Source organism: Protopterus annectens, chromosome 14.part0, assembly GCF_019279795.1.
Source record: "Protopterus annectens isolate FY-2018-M chromosome 14.part0, PAN1.0, whole genome shotgun sequence".
Lineage (NCBI taxonomy): Eukaryota > Metazoa > Chordata > Ceratodontiformes > Protopteridae > Protopterus > Protopterus annectens.
This window is the reverse complement of record NC_056748.1, coordinates 845643206-845663136: the sequence shown is the minus strand read 5'-3', so window position 1 is coordinate 845663136 and position 19931 is coordinate 845643206. Positions and strand designations below refer to the sequence as shown.

Here is a 19931-nt window from a genome sequence, read left to right as displayed (position 1 = left end):
ACCTGAAGACCAAACACATGATTCCCCATATGAGCAGCAGCTAAAGAATGCATTTTTGAAAGGCAGTATTGCACCCATTAGCAGCTTTATTACAAAGCACATGGTAGATCATCGTACAAGTAGATTACAGTCATTACTTGAATATGCAAGACATGCTGAAAGGCATTTTAATAGCAAAAAGAAAAAAGAAAATTCAAGTATTTGCAGTAGAAGACAGATCAGAAGTCTTTGTAGTACAAACTGGGAAGAAGGGTAAGAAAAATGCCCAGGGAAACAAACAATCTGATAAACAATCAGAGGACTTTGAAGAGAGAAAGAAAAGGGGTGAATGTTTTAAATGCGGGAAAAAGGGACATTCAGCAAGTGATTGCAGGTAAAATAAAAAGGTAACCACAGAAGACAAGGAGGGTGAGGACTGACTATATGATAGTCAAGAATCACTGGAAAGGAATAAACAAGAAAAGACAAGTGCAAATGTGATAGAAAAGGTAGAGGATTTGATAGAAGAGGTGGAGGATGTGCATGAAATCACAGATAATGAAGAAAATGAAATTTTGGACTTAGCATTATTGAGCCTGGAGCTCTACTTAGCAGACACAAAACCGGAAGTTACACTTCTGGTAGAGGGGAGGGAAGTTAAATTCATGTGTGACTCAGGGACTTCACGGACCCTGATACATCCTTCTAAACTACCAGAAAATTCAGAATCACTTGATTACATATTAGTGAAAGCAGCTAATGGGACAGCTGTATCGGGAGCCACTCTCCCACATAGCAATAACTGACCCTGTTTCAGGGATGACCCAGAAAAGCAAAATTGTTTTTTCTGCAAAATGCCCAGTAAATCTTTTGGGCAGAGACCTAATGCAGATATTTGGCATAGCAGTAGTTCCAACTATGCAGGGTATGGAAGCACAGTGACAAATGGATACTTTTGTAGTGCGACCGGAGAGTGAAACATTTTATTGGTACAGCCAGGACTTGGTTACTACTAGTCCAGGGGTAATAACCAAAGAACTGATGAACGTAGCCATCAGTAAATCCCCCTCCCTTGACACTGATAAACAGCATTTATTGCATTGCACTCTATATTACTGTAGCAAATCAGGACCTGATAAAGAATATGAGCAAGAACTGTTTAGAAACCATGCTAACAGATTAGTATTACGAAATCTGTACTGGGACACAGAAGGAAACAGTGTAGTAAGCTGTTCATTGCCCCAGGAATTCCTAGCACTTTACAAATCTAATCGATTACCACATTTGAGTTTGACTAAAGATAGAAATGTGAAGTGGGCAGACCTAGGAGAAAAAGTCACAAGGTGGGAAAAACAGACAGAATTAGAACGTTCAGAACAGGGACTACAAAAGCAGAAGTTGAATTGGATAACACAGACACACCCAGCTGTACACTTGCAGGCAAGTGAGGACAGCTGAGTAGCACTCTTACTAGAGGAAGAGGAAAAAGCCTTACGAGACATACCAGAGACTCTCTGGTCAACAGGAAAATTAGATGTAGGACTTATTCGTACAGCAGGACCAGTCACTATCACACCAAAGTCAGCATTTAGACCTCAAAAGAGACAGTATCCCTTGAGAAAGGATGCAGAAATAGGAATCAAACCTATAATAGCAGCTTTACTTAAGGAAGGAGTATTGATAGTATCTCCTGATTCACCATGTAATACACTCTTATTTCCTGTTAGGAAAGCAAACGGAGAATGGCATATGGTCCAAGATTTACAAGCTGTAAATGATGCAGTTATACCTAGGGCACCTATGGTGCCAGATCCACATACCTTATTAAATGATTTGAAACCTCAACAAAAGTATTTTTCTGTGGTAGATATTAGCAATGCGTTTTTCTCAATACCGATACACCCTGACAGTCAACATTGGTTTGCATTTACATTTCAGGGGAAAAAGTATTCATATACGCGACTACCACAGGGATATTGTGAGAGTCCAACAATATTCGCACATGAAATGGCAAGTAACCTGACGGGATTTATCCCACCGAAAGGCAGCCAGATTTTACTTTATGTAGACAACATTCTGCTGGCAGCCCCCACCCACCAAGAATGCAGAGAAGATACCATAGCATTACTACAATTTTTAGCTACTCAAGGACACAAGGTAAACAAAAACAAACTGCAACTTTGGAAAAAACAGGTCAAATACCTGGGATATGTAATATCCAAAGAGGGCAGAATATTAGATGAAGACAGAAAAACAGCAATATTACTAGCACCTAAACCAACTACCAAGAAGGAAATAATGTCCTTCCTAGGTACTTCTAACTTTTGTCAGAGGTGGATTCCAAACTATGCCTTGGAATCTGCTCCGCTGACCAACTTGACATTCAAAAAGCCTATGGCAGCACAAAATTTACTACAGTGGACACCAGAAGCAGAATCAGCTTTCTGCAAATTGAAACAACTGATAGCATCCTCATTAGTTTTAGGATTACTGAACTATCATAAATGATTTTTCCAAACTGTAGATTGTAAGCAGGGTTATATGACATCAGTGTTAACACAACAGCATGGGGACAAAAAACGCCCCATAGCTTACTATTCATCACAGCTAGACCCAGTGGCGCGATCCCTGCCCCACTGTGTACAAGCAGTAGTCGCAGCTGCAATGGCAGTGCAGGCTTCAGCCTCAGTAGTGTTATTCCACCCTCTCACATTGAGAGTGCCTCATGCAGTCATGATTATTTTACTGCAAGAAAAAGTAGCATATCTTTCTCCTGCTAGACATCTTTCCTGTATGACTATACTGTTGAGCCAACCTCATATGACAATTGAACAATGCACAACTTTGAATCCGTCAACATTGCTCCCAACCCCTGCAGATGGCAAACCACACTGCTGCCTGTAGGAGATTGAGCAAAATACACTACCTAGAAAAGATCTCATGGATGTTCCCTTGGATGATGCCGAGGTGACATACTATGTGGATGGCTCATGTAGGAGGGGTCCTACAGGACAAAATCTAGTGAGGTATGCAGTATTTTCTGATACTGAAATTTTAGAAGCAAAGTCTTTACCGCACAACTTATCTGCACAAGCAGCAGAATTGATTGCTTTGACAAGGGCATGTAGCTTGGCAAAGGGTAAACGAGTGAACATTTTTACTGACAGCCAGTATGCTTTTTCTACTGTACATGTTTTTGCGCAGCAGTGGAAACATAGAGGAATGATAACATCTACTGGTAAACCAATTAATCATGCACAATTTATTTTAGATTTGTTTGACTCTATTCATTTACCTCAGAAAGTAGCTATTTGCAAATGCGTAGCTCATACCAAACAACAGGATAGGATTTCAAAAGGTAATGCGAGGGCTGATACAGCTGCAAAACAAGCAGCTTCAGCTTCAGAAGTATTTCTTTTGAGTGAGGAATTATAACCATCTGAGATTTTAGACTTAGAAATGTTAAAAACAATGCAGACACTTACTACAAAGGTAGAAAAACAAAAATGGATAAAACGAGGCACAATTCTTGAGAAAGGGCTGTACATCTTCAAAGAGAGGAAACTGATTTTACCATCTAACTTGTTTAGATATGCAGCTTTGTTGAGCCATGGGCAGTGCTATGTCTCAACAGGGAGGATGGTACATTTAGTGAATCGAGTGTTTACAACGTATGGATTTACAAACTACACAAACAATTTTTGTGCAGCATGCCATGTTTGTAACAAGCATCATGCACAAGGGGCATTGAAACCTAAGCAAGGGAGTTTCCCTACACCACCGTATCTGTTCCATACTATCTGTATGGATTTTATAGAGCTGAACAAATGTGAAAATAAGAAGTACTGCCTTGTCGTTATAGATATGTTTTCTAAATGGGTGGAAGCTTTTCCAACTAAAAATCCAGATGCAGCCACTGTTGCAAAAGTCCTCGTTAAAGAAATTATTCCTAGATTTAGCATACCGGAAAAGACTTATAGTGACAATGGCACACACTTTGTAAATCAAACTATACAACAATTGAGCCATTACTTTGGGATTTCTCTGAAAAACCATTGTACATTCCACCCCCAATTTGCAGGATTAGTAGAGAGGCACAATGGAGTTTTGAAAAATAAGCTCAGGAAATTGATTAGTGAGACACAAAAGAACTGGGTGCACTGTCTACCTCTGGCACTGTTGAGTATGATAACTGTTCCAAATGTAAAAGGGTTAACTCCTTTTGAAATTCTGTTTAGGAGGGCATATTATACACCTCAGTGGAAACTTCTCATGCCTGCAGACCAGGAGGCTGACAGTTCACCTGCAGAGTATATGAGGCAATTTTTGAATAACAAACTTTTGCAGTTAAATTCTGTTTCAGATAAAGAACAAACCAGATCATTGGAAGCAGCAATAGTCCCAGGCACGTGGGTCTGGGTGAAAGTCGTGAAGAAAGAGAATTGGAGTTCTCCAAAGTGGGAAGGACCGTACCAGGTGCTACTGTCAACACCCACTGCAGTCAAGATCGCAGAGCGAGCACCCTGGATTCATCTGACACATTGTAAATTGGTTAAGAACTTTGAACTGGACAAAAACCTTGTTACTGTTGTACAACGAGAACAAAATGACCAGGTATAGAGTAAACAGGGATGCAGAGCAACCTCAGAAAATTTGCATGATTATTCTGATAGCTATACTGATAACAATTATCTTTTTGCTGTGGCCTTTCCTTTTCCCAGCCACACGAGTTGAACTGAACAAATGTAATGCATTACTCATAGACTGGCATCCAAACTTTAACACTTACCAAGCAATTAAATATGTGTATGCTGAGACTTTTAATGTTTCGAACTGCTGGATTTGCACAGCTATACCAACAGCATACTGGGGATTATTGATGACTGCTGTCCCCCTAGGGTCAATGAGACCTGGGAAAACTTGATTTTTGATACTACACCTGTGAAACCACAAGACAAAATAGCATTGTACCTACCTGTTACACAAAAAGGGATTGTATATTTTTATAAAAATGACACTATTCAGGTGGGATGGAGCAATTGCAATGTGACTGTTTCTTATAAATGTTATATTAAGGCCAGTAAGGCAAAAACTATTTGTGATACAAACTATGATGCATATTTTGAAAAGATGCATAGAAGTGTTAGTGAAGGACAACATAATCCTGTTCTTTTAAAGCAGCTTTCTATTATTGATAAGAAAATGTTTCATTAAGGGCAAGCTTATATCAATACTAAAGTAGAGAATTGTTATTTTGTTTGTGGGAAAAAAGCATATAAATGGCTACCTGAGAATTGGTCCGGCAGTAATTTTATGGGTTACCTAGTTCTGGCCATACGACACACTGCAGCTTTGCCTCAGGGAAAAATTCGAAATGTCAGAGAGGTCAGCAATAAACCTAGAAGTCCAATCAAGAGACTCGAGAATCCAGTGGGATGAATCGAAGCAGGGTGGAGAAACCATAACTCCATGAAAAACAAAGATAAACTGACACACATGGACTTGAGTGACACCATTATATTGTGGGCAGGCATAGCCCCTGCATATGGTGCAGTGAAATCGATTTGGGAGCTAAGAAAACTGTCTAAACTTCTTGAAGTTATGAGCAATGCAACTTTTTCTGCTCTCGAATTAGTGACTGATGAACTAAATGCTATGAGAAATGTGGTACTTCAAAACCACATGGCTCTTGACTTCACCCTAGCGGTGAGAGGTGGTATGTGCGCTTTAATCAAAGAAGAATGCTGTTTGTATATTCCTGGCAACCAGCATGAGATAAACGACCATCTTGAGGTGATCCAGCAAGTGTCGACCATGACCAAACCAGGCTCAAACCCTCTGATGGACTTTTTCCAGAATTTGTTTGGGGGGTGGGGTTCCATCCTAATAAACATCCTGATTGCCATTTGTGTGGGATTACTCCTATTAGGAGCATGCATTTGTTGTGGTATTCCCTGCATGAAGAAGTTAATCAAAGATTTTATAGAAATGTCAGTTTCTGAGACTTTGTATCAAAGTACTGAAATTGAAGAGTTGTTGAAAAGTGGAACACTTTCATAAGTCTAAACTGAATGACTCTCTTAACTGCAAATCCTGAATGGAAGAGGTTAGGGGAAGAAGCAAACTGTTTATGCTTTTGAAAATAGAATTAAAAAGTATTAACAGGGGGGAAATGTTAGAAAAATATGTATTAATGTGTGTGCTTAATGCTAATTAGAAGCTAAAAGAGTTAACACGTTTTTCATTCTATTTTATATACAGCTTAGTTTTATACGAGACTAAAAGATGTTTTTGAAACTGCAGTGTGCTTTCTGAAACTTGCAAGATGCCCTATGACCTAGTAACTGCTAGCGCAGCAAAATTCATGTTTATGCCTTTTGGAAATGTACTTGAAAAACAGGTGATTATCTGCTAGGTCAGGAAGCAATGAATGAGACAATGCTATATTCTATAATGTTATGATTTTGAACAATTAGCTCTGTTCGTGGTATGAGAACATACACAGCTGCAGAAGGAAGAGATAAAGATGGACAAAGAACTGTTGAAGAAATGAACTGCAATCTATACTTGCTTTGTGCTCAAATTAGCCGTAGTACCTTGAATGGTAACATTGCATATATCTAACTGGTGGTAGCCAAGGCCACGTTGTTTTTCTTAGGAAGTTTCTCACAAAAATTGATAGTACAAGCAGAAAAGCATGAAAACAATTGCTATGTAATGATGATGTTAAAACTTGTGATCTGCTATGTCAGCTTGGTAGGCAATGTCTTATTAGAAAATGTATAAAAATGCTGGTATTTCCTGATTCTAGTTAGACAAACTCTGTATTAGCACGTTTTTGTCTACTTGCTGCAAGATTAAAGTGCCTTAACCTGATCCTACCATGTACTGATAATTTTTAAAGTATATTTTTCCTTTGACACATGCACGCCTGAATTAAGTTGAAAATGAAGTGGAATAACCTGACAAAGGACAGCAGTTGATGAGGCAACTGTGTAGAACTCAGCACCATGCAGTCTAGTCTGTGACAGAGTAAGGTATTTTAAAATAAACTGGGCAGAACTGTAAGAAAATGTCAGGTCGACTTAGGAAAATATACATTTACAAATGATCTACTAAAACATGCATTGTGACCCTGACAACAGATGATATGAAATGTTTTTACACAGGTTCATATGCTGATACTACGCTATTGGCCCTGAGGTCCTTATAAGCCTAGCCAAGAACTTGGCCCATGTTCCCAAAAAGTCAGCATCTGTTTCCCCTGTCCAGCAAGGACAAAGGTGGGATCCCAGGGGTGCATTTTCTGTTTCCCCTCCAGTCAGACAGGTTCTTCTTAAAAAGGGCTAGAGAGGTACTCTGCTAGATATACAGATGGAGTCTATTCACAGATGGGGGGTGTCTTTGGGACACAAATCTATCCTACTGCCAAGTTTTATTAATGTCACAGACCAGGTTGAGGTCTTCCGTGTGGGTTGCGCAAGTGGAGTTTGACTTATGGATATGCAGCAAATCCATCAAGGCTGGGTCTGAGATGGCCTTGTATGCCAGACATATGTTACCTCTGAGTCTGCATGAGACTGAGTAGAGGGACAGGGATTTTAGCCTATCTGTATAGAATAGGTGTATGAGATGCTGGGTTTTCCTGGTTAGGAACCTCTGTGGTCTCTCCAGCTGCTGCATGTGCTTGGCAAGGTACATGCCAAAGGGGGCATTGTTCTCGATAATGGGTCTTCCCAAATACCTGATGACTGATTGCATGCTTAGTACATTGTTATGTATGTGATAATTAGTGGGGATGTCACTTTCCCCAAATGGGATAATGATGCATTTATTGGCATTTAGTTTAAGGCCATGCTTCTGGCACCAGTTATTAGTTTGGGTAAGGCCCTCTTAGAGGATGTTCACATCACTAAGGGAATTTAAGACAGCACCCAGATTGCAGTCATATGCAAACTTGGTCATCTACAGACCACTGATTTTGGCTAGCACCTCAGAGAAGTATATCCAAAACAGTAGAGGTCCCAGGACAGATCATTGGGGTACACCGATTGCTATGGGTATACTACTAGAGATGGCTTCCCCTATTTTGACTGAGTGGGTTCTATTAGTGAGCCAGTTAGCTACCCATCTGGTAACATATGGGTTGATGCCTAGCTGGGAGAGTTTATTTATTATGCCCGAGTGGGGAATAGTGTCAAAAGCTTTGGCTAGTCAAGGAAGGCAGTGTGAACCACCTTCCTCTCATCCATGGCTTTGGTAACTGTTTTGAGGAAGTCAACCAAGTTTAACAAGCATGATCTCCCTTTGACAAAACCAAACTGTGTGGGGTCAAGCATTTGGAAATTGCCAATGTCCTTGTTTATAGGGTCCATAATAATGCATTCCATGGCCTTGCAGATCAGGCTAGTTAGGCTTATGGGCGTATAATTGCCTGGATCAGTGCACAATCCACCTTTGTGTAAAGGGATGACAGTGGCTGTCCTCCATTCGGCTGGGACAAAGCCAGTGCTCACGCTTCACTTGAATAGGGTGCCTAATGGAGTAGACAGCTCATGCCTGAGTTCATGTAGGATACAGCCAGGGATGTTATCAGATTGATGGAGACTGTATTTTTTGCCTTTGAGAGGGCACTGAAGATCTGCTCCCTGGTGATGAGGGGAAGGAGGGCAGGTGCTAGGGATATCTTGGTTTACTGATGGGTGGGCAGGGGGTTGAAGTTTTTACTGAACCTGTCTGCCAGGAGGTTGGCTATATTTATGGTGTTTGTGTATGTGGTGTTATTGACCAGCACTTCAGAGAAGATTTGGGTGTTACCTTTGAGAGTTTTTGGGTATAAAAGTGGCAATTAATTTCAAAACCCCTAATCAGTACCACCACTGCAATTGCATTATCTGCACACTGAAAAGGACATCTTCTTCTTCTTTCAGCTGCTCCCATTAGGGGTTGCCACAGCAGATCATCTGTTTCCATTTCTTCCTGTCCTCTGCATCTGGCTCTGTCACACCAAATACCTGCATGTCCTCTCTCACCACTTCCATAAACCTTATCTTAGGCCTTCCTCTTTTCCTGTTACCTGGCAGCTTCATCCTTAATATCTTTTTCCAATATACTCTGCATCCCTCCTCAGCACATGTCCAAACCAATGTAATCTTGCCTCTCTGGCTTTGTCTCCAAGCCTTCCAACCTGGGCTGACCCTCTAATATACTTATTCCTAAGCCTGTTCACCCTTGTCACACCCAGTGCAAATCTTAACATCTTTAACTCTGCCACGTCCAGCTCTGATCCCTGCCTTTTTGTCAATGCCACTGTCTCCAACCCATATAACATAGCTGGTCTCACTACCCTCTTGTAGACCTTTCCTTTCACTCTTACTGGTACTCGTCTGTCACAAATCACTCCTGACACTCTTCTCCACCCACTCCATCCTGCCTGTACTCTCTTCTTCACCTCTCTTCCACAGTCACCATCACTCAGAACTGTTGATCCCAAGTATTTAAACTCATCCACCTTTGCCACCTCTACTCCCTGCATCTTCACCATTCCTCTATCCTCCCTCTCATTCACACACATATATTCTTAGTCCTGCTGACCTTCATTTCTCTTCTCTCTAGAGCATATCTCCACCTCTCCAGGGTCTCCTCAACCTGGTCCCTACTCTCACTACAGATCACAATGTCATCTGCAAACATCATAGTCCACGGGGACTCCTGTCTGATCTCGTCTGTCAACCTGTCCATCACCATTGCAAATAAGAAAGGGGCTCAGAGCTGATCCTTGATGTAATCCCACCTGATCCTTGATGTAATCCCACCTCCACCTTAAACGCATCCATCACTCCCACTGCAGACCTCACCACTGTCACACTATTCTCGTACATATCCTGTACCACTTTTACATACTTCTCTGACACTCCCGACTTCCTCATACAATGCCACAACTCCTCTCTAGGCACCCTGTCATATGCTTTGTCTAAGTCCACAAAGACACAATGCAACTCCTTCTGACCTTCTCTGTACTTCTCCATCTACACTGTCAGAGCAAACATCACATCTGTAGTGCTCTTTCCTGGCATGAAACCACACTGATGATCACTAATCATCACCTCCCTTCTTAACCTAGCTTCCACTACTCCTTCTCATAACTTGATGCTGTGACTGATCAGTTTAATCCCTCTGTAGTTACTACAGCTCTGTACATCACCCTTATTCTTAAAAATCGGTACCAAAACACTTTTTCTCCATTCCTCAGGCATCCTCTCACTTTCCAAGATTTCATTAAACAATCTAGTTAAAACCTCCACTGCATGTTCACCTAAATACCTCCATGCTTCCACAGGTATGTCATCTGGACCAACAGCCTTTCCATTCTTCATCCTCTTTATATCTATCCTTGCTTCCTCCTTGCTAATCCACTGCACTTCATGATCCACTATCCGCACATCATCCAACCTTCACTCCCTCTCATTCTCTTCATTCATCAGCCCCTCAAAGTACTCTTTCCATCTGCTCAACACACTCTCCTCGCTTGTGAGTACGTCTCCCTCATTATCCTTTATCACGATTACCTGCTGCACATCTTTCCTAGCTCGGTCCCTCTGTCTAGCCAATCGATACAGGTCCTTTTCTCCCTCCTTAGTGTTCAACCTTTCATACAACTCTTCATACACTGAAAAGGATATATATTATCTAAATAACAAATATAGTTTTAAATCCCCTTATTTTCAGTGAATGACTTGTAGCGATTGACCCAAGCTGGACATATTGCTAACCTAAAGTTTTTAGCCTTGTGATCCTATCAGTGCCATATTGGGCTCACTGCTGTGTGTCCCCAGTCTGGCATCTTGTCCCCTCCACCCTTTCATTGAAGAACAAATAAAATACAACTTCTACTTTTAATCTATAGCAAGCTGTTTGCTACATTTGTAGCAAACGGCTTGTTAAAGTTTACCACATACAAAGCACTAAAGAGCTGAAGCACATTTCTGTATCAGCAAAGGATACAGGAACTATACTTCCTGATCATGCCCTGATTACTAACTACTTTTTTATTCAAAACATAAAATCTAGGATACTACTCACCCTCTACAGAAAAGACTTTCTTGAAGGAGCAAACGTATGCCCTATGAGGCCCACAAAAAGGGAATACTATACTTACAAGCCCATGCTTCAAAGCTACTACAGGAGAAAAAGATTAGGCTAGACTTATTCCTGGCAGTTAGAACCATCTCACAAATGAAGCCAATAATCAATCATCAATACAATATTTCAAATGAGCATTAAAAGAATACCGTGAAAATGAGGCCACTTGTACTGACTTTTGAGATACTGGATAATACACTACATCAAATGCATTGTGTAGCCTCTAAAACAACTACTTACCTTTATTAAAACTTACTTAGGCTTTGCTGATGAACTGAATGTAAATGTGAATACCGTACATAATTGTAAATATTGCATATAAATGCTGTAATTAGTTTCACCTGTAAATACTTTGCCTCTGGCTACTCATGTTTAAAATGTATTGTATTTTAATATAACCATATTACCCTACTTACTGCACCACCTTTAAGTTCCCTGGTCATGAATTAGTTAGCAGACAAGGTTATTTATCTGGTAAACAAATGATAGCTAATTAAATAAATAAATAAATAACAAAAAAAGGTATGTTGGGATAACTATTAAAAGTGTTTTTTCTCCTCCTCCTCCTTCTTGCTGCTGACCATCCACTGCTACTACCTCCTACAGCCTCTGCAGAGCTCAACCTGACCTGCACTAGAAGCTGATGAGGTGATTCAGGATCCTGGTGTAGCATGTCACTGTTGCTAGAGAGAGTGCCCTAACCCTCAACAACCACACAACAGCCTACTGCAATGCTAGACTTCGAGAGTCACTTGTGTGTCTTTGCTTATGTGTAACCTCCCAGTCAAGTGGTATACCATCTACAAGGTGAAGCCTGACAGGCCCTGCATGCTGTTACTGCAGTGACTCTAGGCAGTTGTCCTCCCCCCAGAATGAGCAATCCGACAACTGCCACTTATTCCCATCCTCTCCTGTCAACTCTCTCTCCAGTGCCAGTGTTGATATTTGGGCACAGGTCACCAGGGTGCAGTAAAGAATTTCTCTCTCTGTTCCATGAAGCCAGTATATCTTAGAAAGTTTTAAAGCAAGCACACCATAATTATATAGCAACAGGGAAGAGAGTGTAAAAACATTGTGATTATATTGCAAAAGTGCTTATAAGTGCCATGCTGGGGATAGTATTTATCTTCAAAAGTGACTATCTCTAACTATGTGGGTTTGTGAAATAAATTGCTATTTTTGAAACTGAATGAAAGCAAAGGGGTACTGAAATATTAAGTGAAATGGTATTTGTTAAAATAAACTGTGCTAGAAGTGTGGGAGCTTCTCTTGTGGAAAAAAGGACTGGAAATATGGTAATTTCACAGAGATTTCCAAACTAAAGTTTAATGAGAAAACAGAAGAACTGACCATCGCACACCAGCTGGCACTGTTGCAAGGCTAGTGAAGTTTTCTGTCAAACTGTTGGGCTGTATATGTTATTAATTTAGGGGTGTTGCAGAATAATCATCAATGGAAAATAGAAATGCAAGTTAGTGATGAAGTACGTAGGGGGGGGGTAGTTAAGGTTAGTGCAAGAAATTGCATACTCTTTTCATCAAAGTATTCCTAATGTTACAGAAGGGTGATCTACATGGATGTTGTACAACTGTACACAGTGAAGCCTTGTTTGAGAATGATGCTAAGAAATGAAGTCTAATTTTAAGCAAATATTGAAAAGTTAAAACAGCATTGCTATAAGGCAAGATATTATGGAGAAGGGCATCAAATTATTATGACAGAGTGTACTAACTACTCAAAAAGCAATAATGGAAACTGTAACATTGTACTGAAACACAAAGAAAGCTGATTGAAAACCAAATGATATGTGGCAGAATAAAATCCTCTAAATGAATCTATTGACGAATGTGTGCACTGAACTGCAGTTGTTAACTACTTCACTAAAAACTTGCAAAAGTATGAAAAACTGGACCTGTATCAATGGGGGCTGAATCAGATAGTATTAAGATTCAGATATCAGTTGTTATCATACTGAAACAAACAGAATTTAAAAAGGACTTCGCTGAGATACAATGTCAAGAACATAAAAAGGTCACAGAAGTCAATGCTGAAAATGATGAATTGTAAAAGCAAGGAAAGGGTAGCAATGCTGTTACATTCAGAGCATAAATTCTGAGATTTGAGCAGATGATCACTGACAGTAAAGAACATTTGTTACAGTGGCAAAATGAAGATATAAGTGAAGTGACAGAAAAATTAAAGTGATTCAGGAAGACCGTAAAACGTTATCAGCTAGCCTTGCACAAATAAAAGAGTAAAAAAAAATGCGAACCTTGACAGTATAAATGTTTGCCATTGTTGGAATAAGATAGAATAAAAGATGTATAGACAATTAAGAGACCCCAAAGTACCTCTGGATGAAGGCATCTCAATCTAAATTGATTGGCTATCCATGTGGCTGGTGGAGGGTGTGTGGCTGTCCAATAGTATCACTCATAGCTATCAGTTAGAGCTGGGAGGAGAGCCATGTGCCATAACATCCAAAGTGAAATGTAGTATGAAAGGATTGGCACATATTATAACACTTATTACTTAAATATACCAACTCTGAGATTGCACTACCGTAAGAAGAGGATATATAACCTCAACTAGTTTAATGTCTAGTTGATTGATATTTTGAGTTTTAGATATTTTGGGGCAGATATTTGTAACGTCAATATTAATCATGTCACAACAGCACTGGTTTGATATGTTAGGACATGTTATATGTCTGGCCCTGTTACTATGCCTTAAACATGTTCTTCCATACCCGTTGCACCCATAATGCTTCTTCTCTTAACTGAAGAAAACAAAAAGTGTGTCCTTCCAAAATAACTGACCCTTTGACTACGAAGCTCATTCCTTCTTGCTTTGTTGTTAATATGAAAAACAAAACAGTAACAGAGAAAGCTGTATTGTCATGCTTTATACTTGATTCTTGTCCTTCCTCTTCCTCCCACTTTGTGCACCTTTGCATGTTTTTAGCGCTCATTTCTCACCATCCTAACCCCCTTTCCCTTGTAGAGTCATTGCATAGTTTTATGCAAAACTGATTCCAAATGAGGCCAGGTAAGTCTGATTAGGTATATCTCCTTTGCAACAGAAACAAGGATAAAAAATCTTCATCAATAAGCAATGTATTGGATGACAACAATAAAATGTAAACTGTACAAGTGAATAATACACACTAAACAGTATCTAGGTATATCATAGTTATTTTATGGTATATCATACTTGTTCATACATATGGTGAAATTTTGTACAGTATATCTAGCATCAGCTCTGGGTATATTTTAAGTATGCATATGCTGCTGTTGCTGTATGCTTCACAGCTGTGACATTGAGATGGTCATTAATGTAGACCAAAACGACTCCACCTCAGGTAATTTACATAAACTACGACTGAATCATACTAGTACCTGTGCAATGACTCGAGTGCATGTGTAACTGGGTGGATCCTGGCCCCTGATAGGCATCTGACTGTTATGTCCCCATTTTCAGCCCAGTGAATAAGACATCATTACGTCATACAATGGAATCCACTATGACTAGAGCCCTGGGTAGTATATTGGCTTGCCTTATAGGATTGTTAAATGAGGCTCCACTGGTTGTGCTGTACATGCAGTGTTAGGTGGTGTTTCTGGTGAGCTCTTTCATGTTTGCTGTGGATAACTTTTAAAGGCAGTATATCTGGGGGACTTTGGGAGGATTTAAGTACCCCAGCAAAATTAGGTGCTTCTGCAGGGCATGTACTATGTGTGGTAGGTATAGTGTTTGTACTTCTGATCACCAGTTTGTTATTATGAGTGTTTGTGCATGAGTGTTTTGCTTCTAGAGGCATCGTGTATATACATCTCTTGCATACTACAGTTTCAGAGGGTGGTTAATAGGGAACATTTGTTTTCCAGGTGTCTGCATCTGGACAGAACAGCACTAGCCATCTGTTCACAATGGGCAGAGGTCCACAAATTCTTCAAATTTATACAGGGACTTAAACCATGGGAAACAGGCTTATAAGTAATCTGTCCAATAAATAACTACACACAGTTTTGATATGTATTGCCCAACTCAGATAGACCAGGCCACCACCTACTGCCAATAAGCAGACTATCCTAATACTCTTAATGTAAACACACTAAAAAGATTGCTTCCGCTTGCAATGCCACCACAAAACAACTTAAACAAACTACCTGGAAAAGGCAATTTTAAGTATTAGGGACCTTTAAAATTATTTAATATGCAAAATTTACAATTAAGCAAAAAATAGAACTCTATAACAGTTAAATGAAGCACAAATTAATGAAATAAACCTCCTTTCCGCCAGTGATAGAACAGGATTAATTCAGGACAATCTCAGAGTTAGGCAAGGGTGCCAACAGATGGGAGCTCTGGGAAATGAGTAGGAGGCAATTTGTAATGATGAATGTTTACTCAAATGCATATTGGTTTGCTGGTTGGGAACTCATTATTTATTTGTGTGCTTATTTATTGCCATTTGATTACTGGGAAAGTCCAACTGGGTAGTGGCCCCTTTTTAGTGGAGGCCCAGGAAGAAAAGCTCCAAATTAATACAAAACATTTTAAGAACACTAATTTTACAATCTTCAAAAATAAAACAAAAAAAATATCTGTGGATTAGACATAATATAAAAAACCTTGGATAAGAATCGATACAAGTTGTATGACAATCAATTAATATTTAAAGAAATTTTAGACAGTTTGTAAAGATAACTTAATCTATTACAAACAAGAATTGCAACATAAAGTGAGGAAAAACAGGCTTATGCTATTTTTAGTGAAAGTCAGGGAAGAGAATTTGATAGAAACAAGGAAGCAACTGAAGGAGGCAAAGGAGGCATAAGGAATGAAAATGTATTTGTTCAAATTTAGGAAATCTAAGGATCTTTAGGATCTAAGCATAACAATAGGTGGGAAAAGTACTTAAATAGCTTACACAACATACCATACAGTGGCGGATCCAGGATTTTACGAAGGGGGGGGTGCAGTCTGGAAAGTCGACAAGTGAGGTGGGGAGGCAGGAAAGCAAAACACTGGGGAAGGGGGATGTGAAGGATCACCTTATGATACTGTATCAGCATTGGTGAAAACACAGCAACATACAGTCATTTGCAAAACATTGGGGGTGGCGGGTCGATTGAGCACAATGGTTAAGGTTTTCACCTCTGACACAAAGTATTGTGTTCGATTCTGATCTCAGCTTTTTAGCTAGCCTTATAATTACCATTCATGGCAGTTAGCCTAATATTCTCGTATGATCCAGTGAACCTGGTGTGGTTGTGTTAGTGGAGGTACATAACTCCTATCCAGCACACAGCATATTAGCAGACATTACCAGTTGTTTCAAGACATACCTAGAGGATATGTTTGGTTGCCCATATGAAGTCATAGTTCTTTTATATGGCATACCTGACATAAGCATTATGATAACATTGCAAAGAATCCCAGTGAAGGTGATATCACCCCAAGACCCACAGCAAATGTAAGCAATTTAAGTAAATAATGATTTATGTGAAACCAGCAAAGTTAATTTATGTAATTAATTTTGTGTGTGCAAGTGAAGTTCAGTTAAAGAACATTGCAAGTTAAGGATATACGCGTTTTATGAAAAAATTCCTAAAAAAGTCAGTTAAATTATATGCAATGTATAAAACCAAATTTAAGTACTATAGCATTTCTCAAAGGACAGCAACACAAAATCTACTTTGTCTGGCCAGCCTAATATGCAAAGCCATGGAAAGCCTTATTAGGAAACAGCAACCCTCAGAATACTATTTCCATTTTAGTTTGGATTTGTCAATGGCAGGTCATGCTTACCAAATCTAATGTACTTTTTTGCAAAGGTCACCAATGCAATATAGGAAAGCAAAATGGTACACATTGCATACCTCGACCTAGTTAAAGCTTTTGACACAATCCCCCACTCAGGCATTGCAGAACAGCTAAATAAACTAGGAATAAACTATGGTCACCTACTGGATTGCCACATGGCTCACAGATGAGATGCAGTAAAGCAAAACTGACAGTTACCTCCAGAAAGAGATGAGCTACTGGTGGAGTCCCCGGGGTTCTGTGCTGGGGCCTCTCCTGTTTAACATCTACTTTTCTGAAGTAAAAGCCAATACCAAAGGGCTCTGGATGACTAAGTTTGCACATGACTACAAGTTAGGAGCAGTCACTGAACCCCAAATTGCACAGCCATCCTGCGGGACAGTTTGTCCCAAACAACTGGTGCCACAATTATGGACCAAAATGAAATGCCAGTAAATGCATTATTGTATCCTTTGGAAGTCATCTACCTCAGAACTATGATGACAATAAGACCTTGTTTGGGTTTGAACTTATCTGGACAGTGACCTAAATTTTGACCAGTATGTCTACTTATGTAAGAAAGTGCTTCTGTATTAAACAGCTTAAAGAAATGGGTTATGTCTAGATCTAGGATGTCACTGCCCTCCTTTACTCAGCACTCCTTAGGCCAGTCATCGAGCATAATGTCCCCTTTGGCCTGTATCTGTCCAGACACATGCAACTGGAATGCCCACAAAGAAGCCTTACTAAAAGGATACTAGGGCTAAACAATATGTCCTACACAGACTAAAGGGAGAACATGCAGACTCCACAGGCAAGAATCGAACTGGCGAATCTCTTGCTATGAGGGGACAATGCTATACACTGCACCACTGTGCCACTCTAGGCTTATTTAGCAGCATCTGATCCAATCATCATAGTTCATTTGTGTTATCTAGTCAATTTAATAAAGTATAAGTTATGATATTAAAGTACTGCAATACATTTTTAAAAAAGTTATTTTTTTAGGGTGTGAGAAAGCAACCCAGACTAAAAACTTGTTGAAAACAGTAACATTCCCAGCAAAAAAAAAAAAAAATAAGCAAACATTGCCCAAGTGAGACAAAGACAAACACCACCACATATCTCTGCAGCTGAACAGGCAGATGCAAAAGCAAAATGCAAACCCCAAGGTCTGTCACATAATTCAAGACTGGTAACTGGTAACAAAAGAAAAAAAATCATAGCTGTAAAATCCAGTATACAGTATTAAGAAAACGAGGTACATCTAGTCTGTCAAATGTATTCTCCAAACCAAAATATGGAATTTTTGACAGGAACAGTTCTGCTTTGAAACTGTGGTCCAAGTCCAGAAATAAGTGACAGAGTACAATGATTGCCAATTCAGCTACTGGCAAATAAAATATTTTTATAAACAACATCCAGAGAGCCAAAGGTTTGCATAATGTAAGTGTTCACTCCAGGAAGCAGTCAAAACTCAAGAGAACAAATTTCTTGAAGCTTTACCTTTCTGAAAGACACTTATCCAGCAGGTACCAACACACCGACAGCAAGAAAGAGGTGTATGACCATAAACTAGAGGAAAAAGTTAAGTCAGCAAAATTGATCACCCATAATAACAAATATATCTGACTAATTTAGATCAGAAAAAAAATAAAAGCAAAACAGCAAAATTAAAATAAAGCATAAAAATGAAAGCTAGAATCAAAATATCAGAATATAAGAAGTCAAAGGCTAAGGCCTGACAATTTGTTGTTGCCATATTTTCAGGAATATTGAATAACGACTGCTGCAAAAGGGAATGGACACCTTTTGTGTGTATATCATTTGCAGAAACAGAATGTTTTTTTTCACTTGCAATAACTTCATATTCAGTTCATTGTCTGCGACTGACACAAAAATTCCCAGATCTGTTATTCAGCAACTCTAAGCCTTATATCTTATAAAGGTTTGTCATTTCACAAATAGTATTTAGATGTTTGTATCCTTATGTTGATGTTCGCCACAAAAGGTTTTTGGGACAAGAGGGATTAATCTGGTCTAAACAATGAATCTGACTAATGAAATCAAAACTACCTTTTAATTTTTCATCAGACATTTGTAAGGGCCCAATATTTAACATGTTAACACCAGGGAAATAAAACAGTGAATGCCTGGTTGTGTGAAGCATGCTGGCGTGTATATTACAACTTTGCACTTACATTGGTATAGTTTGGAACATAAAATTCAACATGATATGGGATGGCTGTCTTAACTAGGATGCAACTAATTTGCTTTTGGTCTGTTTGGCTACTGTTTTCTGATGCAGAATCTTGAAAGTAAAAGGCCAGGGTGGTAATCTTCATACTATTGGCTGAAATGTGTGGCCAGTCAGGAAAAAGTTAAGCACCAACCATATTCAAAAGTTATACATGATGTCAAAACTGCACCACAAGTCCTGCTTAATTTCTAACAGAGCACAGTAAAACATAAACAAAAAAGCACAACATACTACAAAGAAATAAGTCACCAGGCATTTTTGCAAGAAGGGCAATGACCCTGCATGCATCATTTATACATACTGACACAAGATTGAACAGTGACATATAGAATAATTCAAAAGGAACCAATATAGTCAGACAGTTATTCACTTATACTTTAACACCCAACATGTAATACCGAATCACAAGATAGTCTGAACTTGCAAAATAACATTCACACTCCAACTTTCAACAGCCATATATTTTAAAAGCTAGGAAATTTGATTGCTATCAATCGCATGTGTCACCTTTAGTGAACTAGCATTCACAACATTATGTGTTTATGGTAGATTTAGCCATTGCTGACTACTGGTACTGCTGTGTGCCAATTGCAGTACAAAGACTGAACACAAACATAGCATTTGCTGTTCTTTTCCACGTGTGATGTGCTTCTGTTTTAACTGACATTATTATTTTATGAGAGGCAAATATTGAGGAAAGGACCATACAGACTGTACATGAGGGGAAGTAGTGTGAATGCAT

General features: G+C 39.3%; 1 protein-coding gene across 3 annotated transcripts in view; it reads right to left on the bottom strand.

Annotated features, from left to right (window-relative positions):
• GRID1 (glutamate ionotropic receptor delta type subunit 1) overlaps positions 1 to 19931 on the bottom strand; it is a 2576795-nt gene that overhangs the window by 1467748 nt on the left and 1089116 nt on the right. The gene's annotated exons all lie outside the window — the stretch shown is intronic.